General features: G+C 44.6%; 1 protein-coding gene across 4 annotated transcripts in view; it reads left to right on the top strand.

Annotated features, from left to right (window-relative positions):
* Positions 1-3,168: 3,168 nt before the first annotated feature.
* LOC106655043 (mushroom body large-type Kenyon cell-specific protein 1) overlaps positions 3,169-25,829 on the top strand; it is a 67,161-nt gene continuing 44,500 nt past the window's right edge. For all 4 annotated transcript variants that reach the window (XM_023460621.1, XM_014375229.2, XM_023460623.1 and 1 more), the window contains exon 1: positions 3,169-4,479. The gene's annotated coding sequence lies outside the window, so the exon portion shown is untranslated. The remainder of the gene's footprint in view (positions 4,480-25,829) is intronic.

Genomic DNA, 25,829 nt, shown 5'->3' with positions numbered 1-25,829 from the left:
AAAAATCATTGCGCAAGTCTATTCAGCGCAGCGCAGGTACGCGAGATCGCTACTCGACGGCAAAAGGAGCTACCATAGTCGCACGCTTAGATTACGACCTATCAATAATGATTGTCATAATTTGCCCCTAGAGTTTTCCATTAACACAGAGCTTTTACGACGCGTTCGAGTATATAATACGCATATGCAGACTAGGTGCGAGGATCGCGGGCCCGACGGATCTATGCAGGCTAGTTTATAGCGTTGGCCGGATAAATTTTCGCTGACAACGCGTGTTATACCTTCGGAGTAATCGAATAAATTATACCTAACACGCAGATATGTACGTATGCTTTTACAGGTGAAAATAATTCTTTGAGTGAAGTCATGCACGCCGCGCACTTGTAGATATATTAGTTTTGCAACAAACAATTTCAAACCTTGGGCTGAATGTGTACGTGTACGTGTGTGTGTGTGTGTGCATGTGGGTAATGCGAACCTATATTTTAGTGCCTAATAGCGCATATAAAAAGGTTCCATGCGGTTGCGCCAAGTTATGTTTGCGCACGCTTGCACAGCTAACACACGGTGTACGCAGAGCGACCGACTCCTGCCTCGTGCGCTCTTTAGATTTTTACGAAAAAACTTGCACACCGTGCGCCGAGACTTATATTCCAGCGTTGTCTCTCTGCATATATAGAGGCAACGTGCGTGCGTGCAATATTTTATCGTTTATTTTTGTAGGTACATACCGAGCCAAAGAAAAAACTCATGACCATTGCGTAGACGAATCAATGACGTTTCGTTTATGATTTTAAAGGAAAGCCCTTGCACGCCCTAAAAATCATTTTGGCACCGTAATTCCGTAGCGATTCAATGTTCAAGGAGGAAACAACAACTTACTCTGTCTCAACAATACACTCACGCTTCTTTGCATTCATTCATACTTTATACATGTATATAAATGTATTAATCATTGAGCACATGTGTTTGTAGCTATTAATATCTTCCAGCGTAATTGAAGTACATCTTACCGGCACGGTACTACTCTTACTACTCTGTGGCTTGTGCTTTTGCCGCATTTATAAGACTGGTTTTTACCCAAAATGTGTATTTAATCTAACACACACGAGATAGTAATTTAATTACCGATTGCAGAGAATAAAGTTGAAATATTACTAACTTGGTAAGTCTGCAAACCTGTTAATGTCGATAAAAATCTTCCTTTAATTTTAATCTTGCAAATAAGCAATGCAAAATTTTTATTAAGATATTCTAATGACTTATATTTGTTTTAATTTTTGAAATTATAAGAAAAATGATATTTTTTTCGTATAAAATTCATTTGTGAGTTTTGTGATAGTTGCCTAAAAAATATTTATCTTTTAATTTTTCAATAAAAAATAAATTACTATTATTTAAAGATTTTTACAAAGAGAAACCGAGAGAGAGAGAGAGAGAGAGAGAGAGAGAGAGAGAGAGAGAGAGAGAGAGAAAGATGATCCGCGCACATTTGACCGATTGTGTAGGCTGCCGGCCGCTTGGACGGCAGTAACCGAGAAAGGAGAAAGAGTTACGCAAACTCGGACGAGAGACGACGTTTTGTTATGCTTGTAAATGCAAGATCTTGAAAGCTGTTAGGTAGTCATTCGCTTGGATGTATTGAACTCGGCGAGTCACGTCGAGTTTAAATAATCAAACTGTAAAAAAAGAAGAAGAAAACGACTCACGAGCCATCGAAGCCCCGCATCGATGAAAATTTTCCAAAGCAGCTGCCAGAATATTTTTGCGCACATTATCTGGCCTTTATATCAGTCGGTGCGGAAAATCTCGAATATTAGTTGCAGGTTGATTAGAGATGGCAAAAAATCTACCTGTTTTTACTCGCATCGGTCGGTTGCGCCACGCTTATCAATTTTAGGTATTATCAGCTAACACGCACTGCAAGTGATAAACTCAAAGCGAGAAAGAGAGAAAAGATTTTGCGGATATCGGAGGACGATAAATAAATGAAAGAACGATCGATACCAATCGTCATTGAGAATCCAGTCCGAAAAGTTGGATAAACTAAAAGGGAGCTGGAGCAGCGTCGCGATCACGCAAGTCGAGAACATGGTCGATTCGAGCTTCAAGCTATAGTCGAGTCGAGAGGCAAGCCCGCGACTCTGGCAGCGGTGCACGTGCAGCTAGCGATGCGCCCGATTCGCGTAACGTCGTCGTCGCCGTCGTTGCATGGCAATAATACGCGTATAGTAGCAGCATCTCATGCCGAGCTTGGCTGGGAGTATGTTGCACTTGCACTTGCATTCGCCGTTTGTCGTTGCTGTGCAGTCTCGCTCTCTCTCTCTTCCCCCCTATTTAATCGTCATCGGTCTACTCGTGCGGAGCAGCAGCTCTTCTCTATCTCGCTCCGGCTCGTATCAGTGCAGCAACGATGCAGCCGTCGGCCGATGTGTACGCGTGTGCGCGCTGATACACAAGTGTGTTAGTGTCGCGCGCGCGTTGCGCTCTAGCCTCCCCTCTTTTGGCGAAAAATCGACTGCGACGGCGACGGCGACGACGTCGTTGTAACTACATACATACATGCATACATACATAGACACATGCAAGCGAGTATAACGTAAGAAGCGGGAAAGAGAGAGAAAGAGAGCGAGTTGGTCGTTGACGGCAAAGGAGCTGGTGGTAGTGGCGGTGGTAATAGTAGTGGTGGTGGTGCTGCTGCTTCTGCTGCGGTGGTTGTGGTAGTGGCGGCTCGAGCCGGGCGGCGGGGCGGTAGTCGTACTCGCGCGCGGCACATCGGCCACCGGCGCGCGCTGCTCTCGCATGCACTACGTACACACAGAGACAGGCTCACTCGCGCATACACACACATACACAAACTCATACATATATACACAGGCACGAGGAGACGCGCGTCTATGACTGGCGCTGCATGTGTAAGTGCATGTGCGCGAATATACTGTGCGCGGCGCTCGACTGCCGCCAGTTGTGCCGGTGCCTCGTGCATGTGTCTGTGTATGCTGCATGTCTCGCGCTCTCTGTACGTGCACCGACGAGCTCACTCACACAGGCTCGCCCACGGACTACGCGCGGCTATATACACACATCAACTGGTGCCCCGTGGTGGGAGGTGCATCGAGCCTCGGTCGAGTCGCGAATCCGCTGCAAGCAGTTACGGGAGCGCAGCGAGCGAGCCAACGCGCGCACCACGACGCTAATTGTTGCAACAACAACAACAACAACAACAACAACAACAACAATAACAACAACAACAACATCGTCAACAATAACAACAACAAACAACAAACATCAAACAATAATCAACATCAACAACATTACATTTTGCAACAACTGCAACTACGAGCCAGCAAGGATCAACTGCTGCAACTGTTATCTCAATTATATTAGACATACGCGCGTGTAAAAACGACGAGAAGAACTGGAAAGCCCCGGATTCTCTCGATAACAATAAACAAAAGGGAAGGAAAATATTTCGCTCGTGCGTGTGTCTGTGTATAAGTGCGTGCGCGTGTGTGCGATTGCAGTCGTCGGCTTTGTATGTATCAAGCAACGACTACTCTTTGCGACGTCCATCATCGTCATCGTCATCCCCTCCAGATGAGGCACTGCACTTGAAAAATAGTGCTTGCTCCGATTATGCGACATAGCACCGCTTTGCGTTCTTGTACATATACATCTGATGATCATAGGCGGTGGCTACGAGTTTCTTAGATGACGACTGCGAGATAGACCAGTGAACAAATAAATAAATAAAAGAAGAAAAAGAGGAAGAAGTAATTTTTTGCAGCAGATTTAGTCGTGCATGTGTATAGATCGCGGCCAATCGTCACGTGCAACGCGAGTGGTGTAACAACATTGAGTTGAGTGCGCGCATCCCCTTTTGGCGTCTATAGAAGCCGAAAGCTCGATCGAAAGAGACGATCGAACGACAAATATATATTGTTATTGTACTGTGATGGTGTGAGAGCTGTTCTGCATTATTAACAAGTGGTGCCCAGTTTTCAAGTTTTTCGTTTTGTTTTTTCTCATTGAATTTTACGTGAGCCACTGCAGCTACATTGTGTGAGACCTGTGATAAAAACGGAGACAGTGTGTTTTTTGTTCGTCAGTTTACATGTAAATATTTTGTTAAATATACACGAAAATTTATCGTATATTCAGTGCAGTTCAATTGAGGTTTGCCTGTAGCGATCAGCCAAGCCACAGACGACCTTCGGAGTTACATTTGCGCGGCACTCTCTCTCTCTTCTCTCTCCTCTCCTTCTGTCTCTCTATCTCTTTTCTCTCTCAGTGCTGTGAGAAATTTTCAGTTGCAATTTATTTCTGTTTTTCACGGTTTTTTGTGCGAGTGGCCTCGCGCGCTTTTTCAAGAAATTTTTGTTTTGTGCGAGCCGAGCTGCTGCTGCACACGACCGAAGATTCCTATGCACGAGAAATAATAAAAAAGGAACGAATCACCGAAGCTGTGCCCGACGCTGAGTGAGTATTGCACACAGGATGTTTCGAAATACATCATTTTTTTCTGGTGATTTGCCCGCCGATACGCCTTTCTTTGCAAACGGTGAATATGAGCCGGTGTAGGGCACTTTTTGGATACAGTCATAATTCGATTATACAAACATTAAAAAAAATATATATAACACGATTTGCGTGTCTGGTGTATTGTAATATATGTGTGAGCTGTGCATGTGTAATAGTGCCAATGTAATTCGAGCCTTGTATGATATACACACAATACCACGAAAAAAGTCTCTTATCGACGCGCATGAATAAGTGTTATTTTGGAATTTGTGCTGCTGCGAAGAGGAAAAAGTTTGCGATTAGTCGGAACTACAATTTTTTATGCTTTTTGTCCCGCGTGTCTTATTTAACTCGAGAGATTCGTATTATTCGGGCTATTTTTCGCACGAACAGCATCGCCCTGTGTTCAGCGTCTGTGTGTGCATGTGTTTAATAACAATACCAAGTCCGTAGACGGGACTCGCCAAATCTGACTTTAAAATGCGATCGGACTCATTTCGAACGTGGCGTATCATTTTTCGACGAGACTAAGCACAAAAAAGTTATTATGACATTCATACAAGCGTGATTTTTTTTTCATTCGTTGTACGATTTCTTTTCTCTCTCTCTTTCTCTCTCACTCTGTCACGCTCTCAGTGTTATACCATAATATGTCGTCGTATTTCATAATCGTCTGGACTCTCGTGACACGCCATATATGTATATATAATATATATGTATATACTATGGCACGAGTGATTCAACTCCTCGATATATACTTAGGCGAATTGACCACCTAGAATCGCATTCGTCTAGGCGCCGAAAAAGCGAAAACGCAAAAACGACGAGGAAAAAGACGATGGCGCGCTAGTTTGGGCACGATAATAGTTGTTACCGAAACCAAGTTTAAATTGAGTATAGGAAAAGCCAACGAAGCTGGCGCGCTCGCGAGTCTCGCACACAGACGCGCTAATGCACCGAAAAATTTCCGTTCGCCAAACGATTAGAAAAGTGGAAGGAGGAGAGGAGTACGGAGGACGGAGAGGAGGCCGGGGTGGAGGAAGAGGAGTATTATGCATGAAATTTTGAACAGTGTCAAAGTCACGAAGCTCGACTGCTCGCTCGCACTCGAGCGCACACATACGCGCACACACAGACAGATACACGCGCACATACACGTAGCGACATTTGGAGCGATACACGCGCCCAATCGCTCGATCGCTCGATCGCAAGGAGAAAAATGTCAAACTCATGAAAAAACGTCTCAATAATCGCGTGTTACAGAACGCGCTCGAACGTCATCATCGATCATACGAAACGAGGCATGCAGTGCAAAAGCTTCGAGATGCTCTTGTAATCCCGTACATAAACGCATACACACAGACATTCGTGCACGCGCGTGCTTGCACAGTACAACGGTCGATTTAATATTTATTAGACGATGAGCCGTACATAAATCGGAATATGGTCCAATAACAAATAGGCACAGACCAATTGAGGCTTGGTCTTGGAAACGATCTACTCCGGCAGACTCGGGAGCTTTGCATCGTCTGTGAATTATTCATCGTTACGCGTGCAAAAGAATATCGAATGAATTTCGTGAAGAAATGCTTCGTATGGACTACGTGCATATATGTGTTCGCTCGATATCTTGTGCGCATATGTATGTGTGTGTGTGTGTGTGTGTGTGCGTGCGAGATGTATATCTGCGCGCGTAAAATATATGCTATATACCAGATGAATTTGCGAATAAAAGAAATATCCTTGAACGTGTGCGCGTAGCTCCGTCGCGCGAGGCCCGAGAGAGAGAGAGAGAGAGAGAGAGACTCCTCGATGAATATCATGAATGTCATTTGCCACTGCAACTCGAGCAGTCGCTGCTTTATTATGGATCGAGATGAGTTCAAGTGTATGCGCGCAAGTTTAGAACAAAAAAAGGACATTTCAGCAGACATTATCGGAGCTTTAATTTTTCTTTCTCTCCCGCAACGCGAATAAACATATCGCCGATACGGTACGATAGCTACGTGTCTGCTACCGTCGACGATTAGAGAAAATGCGGCTATTTCCGTGCTCCGTTCGTCCGCGTGAAGAACATACGTCTATGCACGGCTAACTTTTTCGATAGGTGACCGTGGAAACCTGTAGCGGCTTCTCTGTGCGCTTCTGCACCTATCCTATCTACTGTTTCTTGCTCTTTTCTCGGATCGGATTCAACTCGCTCGAATAACCTAGCTATCTGGCACTTTGCTCTTTCTTGTATCGTTCAACTGATATCGACTCATTTTTCCGCTTGCAGCCGATGACGTTCGCAACTTTCGGTCGACTAGCAAACGAAAAACAAATTTCTGAAAAATTCTCGACTTGAAAATATCTCGCGCCCTGAGCGAAGAAAGCGAGTCGAGTGCTTTAAATCGAAAGATTAACCCGTTGAGACATAAATTGACAAGTTTTAGCGCGTTGAATTAAATAAATATTCTCTGCCTATGGATTTACGCGCAGTTTTTACGCGTCACATAAAAAGCCGGTATATAATGAGATAAACATCAAATGCTCACACACACTCGTGCAATAATTTTTAGCTTTCGATGTTGTGACATTTCCTTCCTCGACTATGCGCGGAGCAGCAGGCCAGTCGGTAAATTTCGAAAATGAAATCGGATGATGATTGACACGAGTTTTGCTGAAAAAGCCCCCGTGCGCAGTTCCAATTGAAAATGTCATATTACATTTTGGAGCGCGAGATATAGCGAAGAAGAAAAGAAACGAGTCGACAAGAGTCGCGCGCGACCGACATTTCGATGTTTTCGCGAAGCGGAAATTGAATTTAGAATTCTTTGGAAGAAAAAAATGTCACGAAACATCGAGTCTAGTTTTAACCATTACTCGTATAAAACATCGCACACGTTCATTAGCAGCCGCGTGTGTACGAGCGTGCGATGCAGTTGTACAGTTGTCGTCGTCTGCAAAGCAACACGCGAGTGTGTATATAGAAAATCTTACATAGTTTTACGGCATACTTTTTGCAACAGTCATCGCTTGATTAATAGGCTATATCGCGTACACACATACATGGACACACACACGCACACATATATAGCTGTCCCGGAGCTATATAACGTAACAAACAATTAGCCACCGCATACAATGTATGCGCGGCCGGTAATAATCCTCTCTTTAAACGCACTCGCGCAATAGGTTTATATTGTAACAAAAAATAAAGCGATCATGGTAGACGTATAAGACTTTTTTAAAAGGAAGTTTTGCAAAAATAAGCGAATAAAAAGCATTAGGAGATATGAAAATACGAAATGTGAAACGTGCAGGCAACGCGCATATAAGTTCAAATATGCGAGCGGAAGATAATAAGCGCAAAAGGAGCTTCGCTCGCTCCTGCAATATCGCCAAGGTCGTAATCTTAATACAGAAAATCTCGAAAAAAGTACTTATTTGGCGAAGCTGAATTTCCTCGGCGGTCTAATCCCGGCCACGCGCGCTCTCAATAAAGCGACGAAGAATATGCTATACCTAGTCTCGAGTGCTCGCCATACAGCTCGAGCATCAACTACTTGGGAGAGGCTATTCTCCGAAAAAGATTCACCGGCGCCGGCGAATCATCGTTTTCACGAGCAGCGAATTAAAGCTTGCAACACACGTTCTCTCTCTCCCTCTCGCTCGCTTGCAGTCGTTCGGAGAGCTGCTGCACTCCTCAGGCGCAGCGCAGCCGCGCCTGTCTTCCAAGGTCACTTTGTATATATTCTCTCCTCTCTCGGGTAAATACATTTCGTTGGCAGCGTCGACGGTTTCTTTTCTCATTTTTCTCCTCTCCTTTTCGCGTATCGTTTCTTCTGGCTGGCCCAAAATTGCAATTGATGGAAATTTCGAGGTCACTGTGAGCAGCAACTAATGCGAGCCGGTTCTCGCGTTCACGCTCCGCGTACATCCTTCGCTGGAACGAGTTTTGCGTTGGCTTGCCGCCGCCGATTCGTCGTCAACCAGCCCTTGATACTCGGCTGGAGGCTTTTTTCTCTTCTTCTTTGCGAAAGACGTACCATTATTCGTGCGTGCTCGTGCTTACATCGATTTGGTTGCAAAAAAATGCGATTGCAACAGCTCCGTAGAAACATCGACATTGTACGCATTAAAATAGAAATTGCAGGTCGAATTGAGATTTCGGCTGCATTGCCGAGTCGACTTACTAACGCGCAAAACTTCCATAGCTCATTACAACTCGCCGCACAATATACATATACTTGAATGTATTTTTCAGTGCACGAGAGTGCTTTATATATTCAATGAAGGGCGTTCGCAACTAGGAAAAATTTGTACATAATTGTACATATAGGTTCGATCTCGCATAACGATGGGTGGCGGTAGTGCGAGGCGCAGTTCGTAGCCTACTCGAAAAGTGCGCGTTACGAAAAAGCCGAGGAAATTATTGAATATCGTTGCCGGGTCTGCGGGGGTGTGGAAAAAAATCATTTAATCAGCTAGAGGCGCCGAGCCAGCAAGCGAGAAAAGTTTGAATTTATAAACTCGCACGTATTTACGGGCTACTTTGGAAAATCTTAGTTAATTTAACATTCTCGGCTGGTCGAGGGAGGCAAGGCACATAATATGCAAGCTGGCTGTTGAGTACGGAGCAGCAGCAACAACGGCTAACCACAGTGCGAGTCGGAGCGCGCGGGCGAGGCTTTCATAAATCGTCGAGTTAACTTGACCCAAACGAAAAATTGCCAGTAGTTGGCGCAACGTACCACCTATACGTTTACACGCATATATACACAAACACGCTCGCTCTCGCAAACACAATAACTTGGTATATTTCTCTCTTGCTCTCTCTCTCTCTCTCTCTCTCTCTCTCTCTCTCTCTATTTCTCGTTGCCGCTTCGAAGCCATAAAACAGGTTCCTAGCAAGAATCGGCGTTGTATATCTGAGCGTTGCAGCGCGCTTGTACACACTCACAGAGCTAACGCTCACACACTTATTGAAGAATGAAAGGAACAAATCAAAGTCTCACAATTATAGCGGAATAATGGCTGCGCACGACATGCATAACGAACGATAATACTTCGCAATTTCCGTTAGGAAGCATAAGAAAGAAAAAATATTGGCTAATGTCCTTGACCCGCGAGTCGACCAGCGGCTTATATTCGTGCAACTCACGAGCCGCGACCAGTGCAGCTACGGCGATTCTGCAGCCAGGCTCGCCGTCGTCGTCGTGCACGGATATTATTATACGAGTTCGTGTACGTTGTACTACGTAATCTCGGCGCATCGCCACCGTTGCTGCCGTCGCTGAGAATAATAGCGAAAAGTGCGTTGCTGTTTGCTGATGCTGCTGCTGCTGCTGCTACTGTTATTGCGTGCACCGACCGAGAAAAGCAACGTGAGAAAAAAAACATACACTTGGACTAAAAGTAGTAACAAATGACTGACTGTCACGGCGAGAGCGAGAAAAGTCTCTCTACTTCTCGGCGCTCGAGGGGCTGGCGTGTCACGATGTACGCGTGCGTTTGTGTATCGGCTGGCTACAATTACAAGTCCGATTACGTAATCGACAAAGCGCTCAGTTGCAGCTGCACCACGTTTGCCTATGATTGACATCTTTGCGCTTCCTTCTTTATACTTGAAAATATCTGCATCTGCATTAGCGATGCATTTGTCATTCGCTACGAATTTTTCGGGGCTTACGATCAAAACGACAACGAGAAATTCTGAAAAATGTTAATGTAATGTTTTTCTCACTTTAACAAGCGAGGCCGGATATCTCACTCGCGAAGCTCAATTTTATTCAAGTTGACTGGCAGCCGAATTTTTCTCTTTGCTAGCCGCGAGTGTATTTGATAATTTCATTGCTGTCACGCGAAAACAATTTTTTCAACGAACATTATCTGAACGTTGATAAACTGCATTACTAACTACGCAGAGAAGTCTTATCTGGTGCCTATACTTTATTTTTGAAAATTTAAAACTCGTACGTGCGTGTCTGCGCTAGCAAAACAAAAATCGTGCGTGAAATAGTGATTTTTTTCTTCGAGACGCGAAACACTACTACCGCCATCTGCAGTTACTCCTATGTAATATACACCACCTTGTACTTCAAGGGAATGCGCCTCATATATTGATTGAAAGCTGCATCCGAGCTCACCTCGTTTTTACAATACATGGCTCTAAGAAATTTATACATAAAATTCTTAATGTCCAAGAATACGGCGTCAATCTGAAAGCATGATAGGCTAATGAACTGCATGCGTATAGGACGGCCCAAGCATCCAGGACTAATCAGGAGGTGGCAGTGCTCGGAGGAGCTCGGTTGCCTGCAACCGATACAACTTAGTGCGCAGCCTGGCCTATGTGCGCGTGGAATCGTTGAAAACTTTCGTAATTTTATTTCGCAAGCAAGAACAACATCAATTTTCGCGCTAGCTCAAAAGTTTTCTTCGATAAGTCGTCTCTCTTTCTCTCTCTCTCTCTCTCTCCCTTCCTGTGGCGCGCTCGCAGCTACGCTGAATTGACCAATAAACTTGCTAAGTTTCAGGGAAATTCTTTTAACAAAATACGAGTTAGATATTTTCGAATCAAAAGAATAATTATCGCTGTGTACACGCGATAAAGTGGCAAAAGTTGGAGAGGAAAATGCACGAAGCAACGATAAGTCTTCGATGCAATTGAACAAAACGAGATACGGGGCATTCGGCTCGATAAGGAGCGATAGAAAACTTTTTGAAAAATTAATCTCACATCTGGCGATGCGAAAGATGCTCGCCGCAGGGAGAAAAGAATAGACTCGCAACAGCTGGCTGAGATGTGCATCTACAGGAGCGCAAACTCGAGCCTCTCGAGATGTCCGCGCAGGCCAGAGTTACGTATGCGCGCGCGTATCGCTGCGCTGCACATGTGTCGTCTGTTTAGAAAGCTAAATTCGCGGACATCGTCCATTCGTAGGTAGGTTAAAATAGAAAATTCGGTTTGACCTCGTTTCGCCGTAGTCTTCTCTAGATGCGACCGACGGCGAGCACGGATACATACATACGTACGTATACACATACACGCGTACATACACTCGAGTCAGTAAACTGACTATCACGTGAATATCGTCAATATCCTGACGACGAAACTTTCCTAAAACGATCGCTACCGTTGGCCGCGCATCGCCGGCAGCATCGATCCGCATCCATATGGGCCGCTCGGTTTTTTTCTCCTCGTTCGCAATTACGCTCAATTATCGGTATTGCGCGCGGCTATTTTCGGCTGCATTCATACGTCGCAGTCAGCCTCCAGCTGATCAGTTCGGCCAGTGTCAGTGCAGGCAGAGGCAGCAGACGCTCTTGTTGTTGGCCGCGCGATGCATCTGAAAAAGTAGCATCATTCCGGGCCAGCTCATTCGGAATGAAAGAATATATCCATCGCTTTGAAAATCAAAAGGTTCGACTAGACTTTGATGATACGTGATTATGAGCCGCGTAGCGCATACTTAAGCGAATGAGCAAAATCACCGCGCGCCATAGGTTTTTTCCGCTTGCCTGCTACCGTTTCTTTTCCGGCAAAAAATCGAGCTCGCGACCGAACGCGATGCACTCGCGCGAACTCGCTAATCTCGAAATTGCAAAGTCCGTTTGGCTTTCGAAGCTGCTTCGGCCAGCGCTCCCATATATATATACTCTGTACACGCGCGCACACATATATTCATACATCTATTTACCGTGCATATTTGGGTGAAAGTTTGCCGTATTCTGCGTTTGATTTGAGCGTGCAGCTTTTTCTTTTTTTTCTTTTTTTTTCACCGTTCGACTTTTCAATGACTATTTTTAGCCAAGGTTTTTCGAAAATCATTACTTTGAAAATGCGAAAGTTTATTTTCCTCTAATTACGAGTACAAATGACCTCAAACACATATGAAAAGTAATAACAAGTATCAATTTGGTTTTAGCGTTTTTAAAACAACCCAACTGTACGCCACGTAAGGACAAACAATTTTTCACTCAACTCACGCTGGTGCAAAATTTACATGCGTCATTTTCCACTTTGATATATTACGTCTTTTTGAAGATTATGTATTAGCATTGGATAGCGAGCTGCGTTATGCAATAAATGTCATTGTTTATATATTTAAAAGCGTCAAACAAAAAAAAGCGTCATTGGTCGAGCTCTAAAAATATTTGCAGTTTACCCGATCTTTTTTGTTCGATTCGGTAGATTTGTCCGTGAAAAAAGGCAGGTATTTTCGCGCCAAAGTCACGCACAAAGTATAAAAATGTTGTCTCTATCTGCCTCGACTGACTCTGTCACTTTCTGTCGCTCCCCGCGCGAACCCGCTCGCTGGGAACTACGTCAATGATCCAAAAAGTTATGACGTCGAGGCAAAAGCGTAAAAAGAGAAGAATGTAGGAGAATTTTTCGTTCATCGCCGCTCGCGCAATGCCAATGCGCAGCACACGTACACACGTGGATGGATATTTATCCGAGAAAAAAAGGCAGCCGCGCGCGCCAGTGCCGAGTCTTTGGTGCAAGCGAGCTGCGAGCATCGCAACTAGGCTAACGGTGTAAAGCTGCAACTCCTAGTCTATAAATGCATGCGAGTCGGCGCGTCTGTATACATTGTACGCACACGTAGACGCGCGTGTTTATTCGCGACTGCGCGCAAATATAGAGTCGCACTCCAGCACACAAGATAGCCGAAGCATCTGTCGATGCGACGTCGGTGACGGTGCGGCAGCGGTGGCAACGGCAACGCCACACAGGATCTATAAGAGAAGGGGGAGAGCGGGGGATTTGTGAAAGAGCTTTTATAACAATATGGGCGACCTAAATTCGGAATATATATACGCGCGCACTTGCATTCAAAGTCTACTGGCAGCGCGAAATGGATATAATGACGCTCGCGCGCGTTCACTCGCGCCTATGACAGATATTCTGACATGCCGTCGTCGTTCGCGTCGCAGTCCCAGTCATCGTAGGCGTAGTTGCATTCAAAGCCAAGCAAACTTCAATAGGATTACGTATTTGCGTGTATACACACACAGAGACAAACGTACGTACACGCATACACAGACAGGCAGACAGACACACGGTAGACGAGTGCGAGATGTTGCGGCAGACGCGCGCGACTCGCGCCTACTGTGCAGCGCGCGCCAACGATCCAAAAATCGCTAAAGCCTCGAATGGAGAACAGTGAGCGCTACTGTTTGCGACTTTTCCAGACAGTTGACGCGATCTCTATATTGTTTTCTCGGTATTGTGAGCCCGAGCAACGAGCCGACTTGATGGATGCATAAAGCGAGCTCTCAGCCAACTACTAAGCGCGCTCGAGAGCTATCGCAGCCTCTAACGAATAATTCAAATTTTAATGTCAGCAAATGTACCACCACCACCGAAATGCAATTGCTTATTTAAGCGGCGTCATTTGATTGTAGATTCGTCACAAGTGTAGTTTTAAAGATAACGCAGTTTGGTTTAACGCTTGCGCTGCTCCCTATAAGCTCTTCTTTCTCTCTTTTTTCCATTCCTCGTACTTGCGAGTAATCTTTCATCGCGTTAGCACCGCGCAGGCTTGAAAAAAAAGCATTAGCCGATATCGATTTTTCGACTGCTAAATGCGCAAAACGAAGTTACGGTCTGCAGTTTCCGAGAGCCCGCGTGCAGTTCGCACACAAAAAAGTGTGTCATTTCAAATTCTTATCGGCTCGCGCGCCAAGAGCTGCAAAAAAAAACTCAACAAAATGGCAAAATGTTACAATGAATGAAGCATTTATCGTCGCAGTGCTTTATGATGTCTAACGCGTAAAAGTGGGTAAAACAGCTATAAACTCGCACGAATTTTCGTTTCCTTTAATGGTTAGGCACAATAGCACAAAACTATATTTCCAGTTACGAGTCGAGCCGTCGTGCGATGTACAATATAACTTATGCATTTCCATCGAAAAGCCTGTGTATCGCTTGAGCTCGCCAATCGAGTCCAAAAAATCATCCGTATAATCGAAATATGATATCTCGGTCATTGCGAGCTCTCGCGAATGCCGTCTCTTGTTTTGCGGACAGCAAAGCCTCCCGGCGAAATTTGAAGTACAATGGTTTCGATTATTCGCCACCCGCAACAACAGAATCTTGGACTCCCACGGACTTCCGGACAAAGTTTGCATAAAATTTGCAAGATGCGATTCACACGCATACACGCACATACATCACACACAGCTGGCGCAGATGGCAAAGCGAAAGATACGTTTGATGGAAAGCTCGGTAATATTGCATTCCATTTGTCGTGGTGTCATACCATCATATCGGGTGCTGCAAGTTGGCTCGCGATTGAAAATGGCTTCCTCTGCGTGCGATACCAAGAGGCAAGCGGTGGCGTCGGCGACGACGAAGGCTACTACTCGTGTAACAGGTAGGACACGCGATACGCTCAAGCTATGTCTATATAGGCATTTATTCCCAGCTCGACGTGTTTGTTCCGTACAGCTTTGCTTTATTCTCTTTTGTGCCGCATGCAAATATCTATCGCTGATGCGCTGCGCTCTCATTACCCTCTGTTTTGAGCGTTGCGGCCACTTATTGTCGTTTACTTTCCTTTTTGAAGTGTTTTCGTTTTGAATTTAATTCCCATTTTTAATGGCATTCTTAATTGATAATAGTTACTAGAAGAAGGATACAATGGAGTAAAATAATTAATATATTTAGTGAGCTAAGCAACTCATGGGTCTGACCAAATATAGTTACTTACTACTGTGACCTGTTTAGATAAGCAGTCTGTACAGAATTAGAGTCATTTCAAGAGCTCCATAAGACGGAATGTGCTTTGAAATTTTAGACAAAAATGTTTTTGGTAGTTGTTTATTTGAGTCCATGTTCACCGAACTACTAACTTTAAATCACGTTCCTGTGTAATGTTGTAAATATCAAAATTTTTTAAATGGATAAAAAGTGAGATTGAGCTGCTACGTCCATATATACAATTTTTTCGCTATGATGCATTTTTTTGCTGATGGAGTATCATATTTTTGGGATGCATTTGGACTATTTCATGTGACTAATGCATTCTAAAAAAATATTTTTACAAATTGACTCACAGATAAAATTTTTTCGTAATATTGGTCGTAACTTGCATTACGTCATGCATAAATATTTGATAAAAAAATTTTTACCAAAATGAAGAATTACAATTGTTGAATGCAATTAATGCTAATATTTGTTCTTTCATTCGATAATTTTAATAAGTCAATGCTTCAAGAAGAACAATTATCCGATCATTTGGTGTTAGACCGTTAATTTTTATGAACATTTCAAGAAGTTTTAGTTCAAAAATTTTTGAATGAAGAAGAAAATTTGAGATTTTAAAAGTACGTAATTCAAGCTAGAAATTGAGGAGTATTGCGCAACATTCGTTGGAATTATTACGAGGGCCAATGCACACTGGTGCATTGCATATATACACATGTATAATATAACGAATGTGTAGCACACGTATATATTGTAGACGGCAACTAATTCAAGCCAATTATTAACCTTTGGTCCTGTTTAATTTTCAATATATCCTCGCTGAAATTAATTACGTAATTGATAGCATTTTACGTCATCAATAAGATTATTGTCATGTTGAAACACGACAGCGGAGCGCGCAGCCGGTGCACTTTGAAGCGTAGCTATTCAATTGGCATAATTGCAGTTTGCCAAACGCAAATACGAAAAATTAGTCAAAGTGTATATTTTTGAGGAAGAAGAATGGTACAGTCGCTGTAGATTTGGACGCCAAGTCGCCAGGCGTGACATTTTTTACTCGTGGCTTTGTCGGCTCGCTTTCGCAACAGCTATCGGGTCGCGTCTCGTCGATAGGAGCTCATTGTGCTCGCACGCACGAAATGCATCATCCTCGTAATACTCGGTCAGTGCACACCTGTACGCGCGGACACTTGCACACACACACACACACATCGAGCCCAGCGGAGCCGACGTACAGAAGCTCTGCGGGGCTAACGTAAGCGTGTGAGTGTGTATTTAATGTCGTTCGGCTCGTCAAGCACACGTTTCATCGCGTCATTTCAGTGACGGTATCGTGTGCCCCCCTTTCCACGTGCGTAGTTTGGTCACGGCGAGCTGCTGGCGATGCTACTGCTGCAGCGACTGCATCATTAAGTTTACGTAACCGTTCGGCAAACTGCCTCTGTGTCGCCTGGACATTTTGGAGCCAAGTCCCAATTGTCGCTCTCTCATTGATTGAACAAACATACGTACGGGCTCAAATACACACAAAGACGAACACAGAACGCGCAGCCATATACAGTCTCTCTCTCTCTCTCGCGCGCGCGTCATACGCAGTTAGACGCGATTATGATAACCTAGGCGATATGTGTATATATGTGCATGTATTGCACATGCAGGCAAAGTAATTATAGCCTACAAACGCGGGCGAGCATTTCCTTGCGAGCGTGAATTTAGGCTGATCGGGGATTTGGATTACGTGCACAATATTCTCGATTCACGTGTAAATGTATGCGCAAAGGTTGAACGTAAGCCCTGCATGGTCACCTTCGTTAAATTCATATAGCTACAAGAGAGCCGATAGCCGGGCGCTATGTTTGCAGCCGCTGCAGCGTTCTCGAACCATAACGCACAATGAAATTTGGTAAGATAAAACTCGGGCTATTGCGCACGAGCGAGCAGGCATTATGCTCCAAATCGAAGGTGCTTCAACGACGGCGTCTTTTGTAGTCGGCAAAACGATTAATTTCGAGCCAGGCTCCAACAGCTAGCGAGCCCTCGAAGCTCGCTCTAGCACTTGGTCGCTCGACCACACGCACGCATGCACACTTTTACACAGACGAGCTGGGACTAAACTACGCGCTTTGGCTTTCCATTAAAAAGCGCCCGGCTGCTGGACGACGCTTGTTAATAAGCGCGCGATCCAACAAAAGAAGTAGCATCGCACGTACTCGGGAGCCGGGCGCACACAAAGTAGAAAAAACGCGATGGAGAAAGAGAAATTTGCCGGCGAGCAAACGAGATTATTGAATTCCGCGAGTTTTAAGCCGGCGTCGCGATTTTTTTTTCTATTGCTACTAGCAGCCGGCTCTGCTGCTTCGCTGTAACGCCACCACTAGCGCGTACACGACGCGTTAAGCAAGAATCTCTACTCCACCTACGTTTTTTCTCGGGGCGCATAATTTTCGCGCCACATACTCACGTAGAGTGCGGCGAGAGCAAAATTAGAATGGGGCGGTGGCTGCCACTAGCTACTGCTAGTGCGGTTGGCTTTAAAAAAGTCCCTCGTTATGAGCTGAGAGAGAAAGAGAGCAGCAGCGTAGCCAGCGCTACCTATAGAAAAAGAAGGCCCTTGCCTTGTGTAGTTATTATACACACCCACGCATGCTCACGTAAGAGCGAAAGCTGATAGCAAAAGCAAGAAAAAGAAAAAAAAACTCGAGGCTGCGGGGATAAAAAATACCGGCCGGATATTCACGGTGGAGTTTAGGTTTTTCCCGGAAATTTTCTCCTGCTTGTGTGCGCGCGCCACACGTGCGCCTAACGGGCCGCGAGATAGCTCGTCTCGGCCACATTAATTTTCGAAGTCGTAAACAACGAGCTCCGAGAGGGGCTCCCACCTTCGTAGCCGACGTTGCCGGCGCGCTGTCGATACTTTTAATAAAAATGCGCGACCAATTAAATTCGAGGCGTCGTAGTACTTTGCAAGAATTTTTTCCTTCTCTTTTTTCGTTAGCCCGCAGCCTGATGTATATCGCCAAGCTCCAGCCAAGGGTAGGAGAAAAAGAAAGAAGAGGGTGGGTGAAATGAAAGTACAGCGCGCGGGAGAAAGAGACGAGGTGCGATGGAATACAAAGGAAAGGAAAGGAAAGAACGTGACGACGATAGAGTTAGTCCCTCGTACACACGCACACACACACCCTCACTTACGCCCATACATACACACATACCCACACTCGTATAACATGTGCGCGCGTATTAAATGAAAAGAGAGACTTTTTAGGTTTCTTTTTTCGCGTCGGCCTCCGCAGCAGTCGCGTGTTATATGCACTCGTACGCGCTCTCTCGTCTACGAGTATCAATTCTCTATCAACGGCGAAATTTTTTTAATCAGAGTCGATTAATGACGCGCGACACCCTATACGCTTGTGTCGGGGTCTTGAATTTTTTAATTCTGTAAGTATAAGCCGTTGCTGCTGTCGCTGCCGCCGCCACCGCCATCGCTGCTGCTGTTACTGCTACTATGCTCGAGCTTTAGGCTATGTACTTGCGGCACGGCTGCTCGTTCGAATTCATGAATATTTTTAATATCGTACGTGCGATGCTGTATTTTCATTTTCGCTTCATTTAATTCACACGCGACGTTGATTTTAATAACCAGTGCTGCCAAGTTTCACTGACTTTCAATCATATTTTTTTATTTTTTCTTCTTCGTCTATTTTCTCTCTCTCTCTCTCTCTCTCTCTTTCTCTATCTTTCTTCTCAAAGGAAATAATATTCGTGCAAAGTTTTTTGATGGAAAAGATAATTTTGTATTTTCCAAAATGTTTCCCCATAAGTGATGAAGCTTTGTGCGTGAAGCGTAAAATATACATCTTGAAAATTTATTCGTCAAGAAGAGCAACGAATTTTCAAAAAATATTTTTAACGTAACTTGATCAGTCGAATACGAGTAATTACTCGGCACATTCTTCACAGTCTAACTTAGGTAGTACAATCCACGATTGCTGTCGTGTCATCAGTTTTTACAATTATGTCAACGGCAACATAATCTACGGTGACAAGATAATTCTCGTTCACAGCGAAAATGTGTTTATTTATTTTACAATATTTACAATATAAATGTCGAAAAATTCGGATCATGCTCGGGAACACGTCGCGTAAGCAAACAATTCATCGCTGCTGAAAAATCATCAGTCGATGCAATGACGTTGGTTGCGCATGCAGGAGTCTCGTTTTTTTTTTGTGCACTCATATTCGCGCGCCATAAAAAAAGTAACTTTCACACAAGCATATGCATTTCACGTTTCTCGCTCGCATTATATATGTATATCCTGTGTTTTCCAAATAGTGTACAATGCATGTACGCGCTGGCGCACGCAGTCTCGCTCATCTCTCTCTTTCTCTCTCTCTCTCTCTCTCTCTCTCTTCAGTGTACACACACGCATACATGTATACGAATCTTGGACGAGAGCGCGAGCGAGTTGTTTTCAAGCGTTTCATAATTGAACCCTCGAAGTGCTCGTTGCACATGCGAAAAGAAAAAAAAGAAGCGCAGCGCTGCATGCGGATCGATAACGCATGTACATGCGCCTCGGGTTTTTTTTTCGGGGATGCAGCGAGCGCGCGTTGCACAAGGGGCTACGCTTACGGAGCTGCATATGCGCCGCTGCCGTATGTGTGCGTACGTGCGTGCGCGCGGGGACGACGGCGACGCGCCCGAAAAGTGCGTGCACATACGCCTGTGCATGCTGCACTGCACTCGAAGCGGATTTTGCGCGAGCGCCTAGCAACTCCCTTCCCAGGCGTTAGCCGTCGCCGCCTGTGCGCGGAAAAAAGGGCTCGCTTTTAGCCCAAGTGAGAGAGAGTATAATTTTGTAATGATTTTTTGCTGGGCTCAAATCCCGCAGCATGATGATTTTTTTCTACTCTCAGTTTTTAAATAATATCATATGGCAAAAATGTCCCTCAAACTTGATTACCTATTCCATTCCATCGTTATAAAATAGACACGCGTAATGTTTTCAAATTTTTTCTACCCGAAGCATCGTGAATAAAGCGTAACATTTGAACGTGAGAATTGCTCGCAACGCGACAACCGTCAAAATTTTTGATGTTAAATATTTTTTTGTCAGCGAAGCACCTTTTCGAGCTTCGAAAGATCCAATTGCAAGAACATGAGTAATTCGGAGTTTAATAATTTAGAATCGAGTTAATGAGTGTGTATTGCTGGAAATAAACATCTTTATATTCACATCTACAGGCGCATAGACTACTAGACTAGAGCATGTAAATTATATCGCGTACGAGAGTACGAAGCGAAACAGCAGTTTTATTAAGCGGAAAAAAGAGCGAGAAAAAACTATAGCAGTATTACCGAGCTGACATATGTTTTGAACTGCATTTAAATTATATCACACGTCGGAAACGCGCGTGCCCGCCTCGCGCTTACATTCAAATCGCGAGCCGTCCAAACTCTCACACTCGCTACAAAAGTGCACGCCGTATGCTCTAGACACAAGTATAATCATGTGTGTGTGCATGTGACTGTTTGTACTTGTGCGCGCACCACAAGCGAAAAAAATGTATGCACACGCTTTCGTCGCTCGCGCCGAGTTTTTAAATTGGTGAAGGAACCACCGCAGCACACGTACGCGTGCATTTTTTCCCTTCCTATCTTCGGTGTTTTTGAGTACTCTCTGTTGCTGCTGCCGCTCGCAATGCCAAATGCGCCGCTCGACAAAAAATATATATATTCATAATTGGAGGGGAGCGAGAGAAAACCGACGAAACCACAGCTCACATACATGCGTGTATACTGATTATATATGCAGCCAAGGGGAAGAGGGCACCACATCGCTTTTTTATAATTGCGTTTTTAATTTGATAGATCCTTTGATGCGTACGCGTCACCAGCAGCATCGCATTCTGTACTATGCATTATAATTCGATACGCCCGCCTGCATTATGCCAATTCATATTGGAAAAATGGCCAAGACTTTTGAGATACAAGTACGACAGGAGGTGCCGGCCGAAAATGATACACTTTGACCGCAGTGAATAAATTGACTTACGGATTACGGCTCGAGCAATACTCCAGTGGACATGTGCGCCGCAACTATAGGTACGCGACTGCTCGAAAATGGCTGCTTCGAGAGTTCCGCATAAGAGACCCGAACAAACTTAGCCAATCATAGCTGGCGTATAGGTTTAATCAAAACAACTTATCATTAGCTTATTCAAAGCCAAGCGAGTCCCAGCAGGGGGCCAATGAGAATATCATATATGAAAGGTGCATAGCCGGCTGCACGCGAGGGCGCAAAAGATCTGGCCAAATGCCCCGAGGTACAGTTACAAACACGAAAAGCCCCGGATTCATTAAAGACTCGATCTTTCGCTCTCTCTCTCTCTCCCTCTCGTTCTCTGCCTCAATGATACAAATCCACAGACACCTTCGCCTCGCTCGCCCACGTACATCCCGAGAAGAACAATAGCTCCGTAGTTCCTGCACGCGGAAGAGCTACAAAACGTTTAAATTGCATCATGTACAAATAATAAACATGGCACGCTCTCACGCGTTCCCGATTCGGCCTAAAACGTGTGCCAGTTCGAGCTCATATTAAACCTGTTGTAGTCTCTCGTACGAATAAACAAAAGCCGGAGAGGAGCAGAGGATAGGTATCCGCGTGCAAATTATAAGCATTAAAAATTAAATCGAATACGCAGCGCGCTGGACCCTGCTGGTGGCCGCCGATCGAGAGCTACTGCCCGCCGCGTTGGGAAACTTTATTTTCGGCCCGGAGGGCAAATTTTCAATGATACGTAAACGGAATGCGCCGCAGCCGTGCTATACTGTATCCCAATATATGTGCGTGTGTGCGCGTTGTTATTACAAAGCAGCACCCTGGCTCCGCCTCGGGGCCTGCGCGCACATACCGATTCTCTACGTATATCCGCCGCCTGCTGCTGTATATATTTATTTATATTCTTGCACGGGCTCGCTCGCTCGCATAGCCAGCGCGTGTCCAAGTTTAACGTCGAAATTTTGTACATGGATTAGCGAAACGGCGAAATTTTAATTAGTCCGCGCTGCACACGCGTAGGCTCGAAAAGCATCCGAAAATTAATGAAATACTGGCACTGATTTTCCTATAGATAATGGATTACCCCTCTACAAACGGACGGGTGCGCGCGATTGGCAACGTCGACTTGGGGAGAAAGAGCGAGAGGGAGACAACAACGTTACATGACGTTTTCCAAACAACCGACTGTCGGATACAGAAGCCAACTAACCTTTTTCGCCCACAAAAGAGTATTGACGTGCTTGACGCGCGCGCATTATCTCGATACTCATGCACATGCCCGAAAAACAGAAAAGTACCAGCCAGACGCACGCTGCGGTAAAAAGCCCTCGTCTGTTTCTTCAATGAGTTTATTTGCGATCGCGTACACTCTTTGAACGAAAACGAGCCAAATACATTCCGGGCAGCTTTTGTTCCTTCGAGCTTTGCTTCATATTTTTCCATTATACAATTTCAAAGTTTCGATTCAGCGATTTTTTTTCATGATTACAAGTGCATGCGTATTATAGGATATTAAAAAATGAATGCCATTTTTTAATGATGTTAAATCGTAGAAAATGCGCCTTAAAAAATACACACGCAAGGCTGCGTAAGAGAGTGCGCAAGTGAACCTAGCTCTGGCTCGGCGTGGCAGAGGTGACAAAAGAGGAAGAGAGGGCCGAAGGAGGAAAGCGAACTGTTGCTTCTAGCCTGGTGGGAAGGGGTAGCTCTAGTAGTAGTCGTGATAGTGGTGGTAGAGACTGAGCAGCACAAGAGCGAGCATGTGTGCGTGTGCGCCTGTGCCTGCGAGAGCAAGAGAGCGAGGCGGATGAACTAGCTCAGTGCTGCATACTCTACCAACCCGTTTTGCCTCCCTGACTTAGTTTTAGGAGATTCCGCCTGCCTGATTCTCTCTCACTGTCAGTTCGTGTTTTAGTAGATTGCCTTCGCCATGTATCGATCTACTTTGTCTGTGCAATATGCCCTCACCCTCTCCATCCTCTCTCTCTCTCTCTCTCTCTCTCTCTCTCTCTTGCTCTCTATATATTTCGCCTCCTTTTCCACCCTCATCGTTTTGCGTCACGATGAATTTATACAATTTGATGATTGAGCTTGTGGCTTCTCTTATTGCGTTCAAATTAATCGCATCTCTTCGGCCAAGGACTTTTTATAAAAAAAAACCCGTACATAGCTTTAATAAAGCAGCTTTAATATAAACATGATATAATCGATCATGTACAAACACGTCAACAATATGACGCATTTTCGTTACTTTATGATGTTTTGTATATTTCTGCAGTACAAAATTTTATGTAATCTCGATTAAAAACGCCCGAACAAAACAAATAAAGTAATATTGGGCTTTTAATTCTCTCGAAAATCTTTATGGTAACGATTGCCCTTGGGTGGGTATAAAATGAGAGAGAACGAAAGCTGTGCGACACCTCGAGGCGACACCTTCGCTTTCAACGTGCACATGCTCACGCACATCGCCCACCCTTGTCATCTTTTGAATATTCGATATGCACTCGCACGCTCAGATGCACTGCAATGTATAAGCGCGCATACACACACACACACGCTCGCACTCACATAGCAGCCATTATGACGTGTTTTTCAGTTTGCTCGCCTGAGAGCTCTTAGTCCGTATAAAATGGTGTGAAATTTTCGTGTCCGTTTCATTCGAAAAAGACTTGATTGGATGGGGTCGGATAACAGGGCTGCGAGGGATGTATGTACATAAGCCACCACCGATGCTGACTGCATCGTTTCAGCGAGAGCGAGAGTTTTATTTCAACGGATTTTTCGTTGCTGCTGCTGTTGCTGCTGCTGCGAAGAATTCGTGCGTGCAGTTCTGTACTGTACTTTTATCAATGTAGCCTTGACCCGCTTGATTCCGAAATACGCTACAGGCTATTGGATGTTTGACGCTTTTCGATGATTCTCCAATTCTCGTTGTTAACGTCGTTTTTTTATTTTTATTCTTTCGTTTCGTGCACACATGCATTCGAATATCATCGAGGTATAAATGCTACTAGTTTAGCTATATTTCAAGAGTTGTAGGTCAAGTGCGAGTAGAAATTTTTTACAATAATTTTATTGTTTGTGCACATCTGAGATAAAATGCAACGGCATCGAAATGTAATTTTATTAATAGCAATCGTCGATAGAAGTTCAATGACATTTTTATCTTTATCGAATATGTTTATACTTTCAAAATTTGTCTGGAATTCAGCTGCAACATTTCGCAATCCTGTATATGTACTCGCATACTCATACATGTACAAACACAAATGTGAAGGAGATAAAGTTGCGATAAATTGAAGAAGTTTCTCTTTCGCTTAATCCCAAAGTGAATTAAATGCGAACACTCACACTCAGGTTCATTGACTCGTTCAATTGTTTTTATCAATACTGTATCACATCGATGAAGTACTGCACTTCACTTGCCTAATAACGTGTCAATAACTTCTTATCATTAATGAAAATTTTGGATTCTATTCCTATATCCTTCACGTCTCAATATTTTTGAACAATTTTATTTTTATCTCATGAAAAAATGTACAAATAATTGAAGCTTGAAAGTTTTAAAAAACCAACTCACGCTTTTGAACGGTGTGCTTTTATTACATTAGCTCAAAGGCCTGTCATACGAGAAGAAAAACAAAGAAAATTCCCCTTTCTCTGTAATGGGAAAACCTCGAAATAGCTAACAAAACCTTCGGGCGCAGAGTGCAACATTAAAACGAAAAAAAAAACACAGAACAACGAAACTCGCCCGCTTGCGCGAGCGCGATCAAATCGAACTTTAGCAAACAGACAGCGAACGCGAAGCGGAGGGGAACGAGACGGAGAAAAAGCTCGGACAAAAGCCCTCGATGAGTCCGCTTCGCACAATTCCCGGTGGTGCCGCAAGATTAAACTTGTCAAACAGCAAAAATTTCCCAAACTCTTGTACGCGGTGCTCTTCTGTACGCGTGACTAAAGTCGCGAGAAAAAGAAGCATCTCGGGCAGCTAACGAGAGCAAGACTCTCGAGCGTACTTTTGGTGCGCGCGCGCACCTTCGGACCCGTAAAGCGAGCAAAGGCGCAGGTCAGAGTCCGCTGCGACGCCGAAAAAGCTTTACAGCTCACGATGTTTACTTTTAACGCGCAGCAGAGGCCACCTGGCTTTGTGTAGAGGAAAACTTGTAGTGGCCGGACTACGTAGTCGCTCACGCGTATGTAGAACAAGAAATAGGAGAAGATAGGGTTGTGTCCGTGCGCCGCGACAGGGGAAAGGCCGCGCAGGAGAAGGTAACGAGGGGTTGCCAGTTCACGTATAAAACAAAGTAACGACGAAATGCACTCTCCTCCGAAGGGAATAACGACGTCGTCGCCTGGGTGTTAAAAAACAAGCAGAAGGCGAGCTTATGACTGAAGCAACCGCGCTGGCGCGCCCAGAAGTAGGGATTCTCTTTCCGAACAAGCACAATGAAGAGTAAAAAGTCGCTCTCTTCTGCTGTAGAAATAAAACCCAAATTCAAATGCAAGGTAGATTGTAAAAGAAGCTGAATGATAGGCGAGGG

Source organism: Trichogramma pretiosum, unplaced genomic scaffold (genome assembly GCF_000599845.2).
Source record: "Trichogramma pretiosum strain Unisexual culture from Peru unplaced genomic scaffold, Tpre_2.0 scaffold50, whole genome shotgun sequence".
NCBI classification, from domain to species: Eukaryota; Metazoa; Arthropoda; class Insecta; order Hymenoptera; family Trichogrammatidae; genus Trichogramma; species Trichogramma pretiosum.
The sequence above is the reverse complement of the archived record's forward strand: the minus strand, read 5'-3'. Positions and strand labels throughout refer to the sequence as shown.